At 40.2% G+C, this 1,952-nt stretch overlaps 1 non-coding gene across 1 annotated transcript; it reads right to left on the minus strand.

Annotated features, from left to right (window-relative positions):
* Positions 1-1,059: 1,059 nt before the first annotated feature.
* LOC127133349 (small nucleolar RNA R71) lies at positions 1,060-1,166 on the minus strand. The gene has a single exon (XR_007807330.1). It is a non-coding gene; the product is annotated as a small nucleolar RNA R71 (small nucleolar RNA).
* Between the last annotated feature and the right edge of the window lie 786 nt (positions 1,167-1,952).

The following is a 1,952-nucleotide window of genomic DNA, read 5'->3' on the forward strand; positions in this document are numbered from 1 at the left end:
ATTCTATTGGTTTCAAAAAGTGATTTTGGACTTAACTAATTAGTGATAGCGCACGTTAATATAAAGTCATAGTCTATTCAATAGAGCGAGAGTTTGAGAAAAGGCTTTTAAATCAATATTGTCTACTGAAAAGATTTACTTTAAAACTACGAAAACAACGAAGATTTGATTCCCTAATTACGACGAACTGCATACCGATATCCGTTTATTTGATATTTAATCTAGATCTTATTTTAGTTTTATTTTCCCCCCTAATCAACAAAGTATCATCCGCCTTAGCTTTACGAAGTAACCTTAGAAAAACGGTATATCGATTCATAAGTCCCTGTGGGATCGATATCTTTTAAAACTACGCGATAAGACTGTGCACTTGCAGTTAATACCCCATTCGACTCATAAAGTCGCGATCAAGTTTTTGGCGCTGTTGCCGGGGACTTTTATATAGTCAATATCGTAACTCTTCCGTTACGCTGTAGAGACAAAGGCAATTTTTATTTCTTTCTTTCGTTGATTTGTATGCCACATACTCGCTCACAAGGCGAACCGTATTACTTACGAATCAACGATGTTGAACGATATCTCCGAGTCTTACGACGAATTCGGGAGTATCGTGCTACAAACAATCTTCCTCCAATCGAAATTCCTGATCTCAAAAATCTTCTTCCTTCGCCGATACCCGAGATGGCAGAAACAACTCGTGCTCTTCGAGATTACGCTGCTCCATCGCAAGATGAGCCACATTCGAGTATTGCTCCATCCGTAATTGAAGCAAACAACTTCGAACTTAAACCTTCGCTGTTACAAGCAGTGCAACAGAATCAATTCTCTGGAAATCCTACCGAGGATCCAAACCTTCACTAATCCGTATTTGTTCAATACGCTGATACTGTTAAAGCTAATGGTGTCACTTCAGAGGCAATTCGACTTCGTCTTTTTCCTTTCTCGTTAAGAGATAAAGCTAGAAGATGGCTTCAGTCTCTTCCTTCCAACTCAGTCACCACATGGAATGAGTTGAAGAAAGTCTTTCTTGCCCGATATTTTCCTCCAAGCAAAACAGCTATGTTAAGAGCCCAGATAAATGGATTTAAACAGAAAGATAACGAGTTTCTTTTCGAAGCATGGGAAAGATACAAAGACATGATGAGACTTTGTCCACACCATGGTTTAGAGGACTGGTTAGTAATTCATACCTTCTATAATGGTCTCTTATACAACACAAGATTAACAATAGACGCCGTCCCAGGTGGTGCGCTTATGGATAAACCTTACGCTGACGCTTATCAACTTATCGAAAGCATGGCCCAAAACCATTATCCGTGGGGAAGAGACCGAACAATGGTAGAAAAACCTCAAACGAAAACTGGCATGTACGAGATAAGTAGCCTTGATCATGTTAATGCAAAAGTGGATGCTCTGGCCCAGAAAATTGAAAGTTTAAATGTATCACCTCCAGCCACCGTGGTTGCCGTAACTCAAAATTGTGAAGTCTGTGGAATCCAAGGCCACACTCCTACAGATTGTCAACTCCTAACAGGAATCCAAGCAGAGCAAGTGAACTATGCTCAAGGAAATCCTTACTCGCATACCTATAACTCAAACTGGAAGAACCATCCTAATTTTTCATACAAGAGTAATAATGCTTTATACGCACCAGGACAGGCTCCCAGTCAAGCCCCAGCTATACCTCCTGGATATCAAAAGCCGACCCCATCTACGCCTAACAATAACGTTCCTAGGAAATCCAACTTGGAAATCATGATGGAGAACTTCATAGCTTCTCAACAGCAAACCAATAAAGATTTCTTAAATCAGAATGTACACACTAACGAACAGATTAAACAATTAGCAAGTAAAGTAGATGCCTTGGCTACCCATAACGAAATGCTGGAAACACAAATCTCACAAGTAGCTCAACAAGAAGCGCCTACTGCTGCCCCAACTGGTACATTTCC

This window comes from Lathyrus oleraceus, chromosome 3, assembly GCF_024323335.1.
Source record: "Lathyrus oleraceus cultivar Zhongwan6 chromosome 3, CAAS_Psat_ZW6_1.0, whole genome shotgun sequence".
NCBI lineage: Eukaryota > Viridiplantae > Streptophyta > Magnoliopsida > Fabales > Fabaceae > Lathyrus > Lathyrus oleraceus.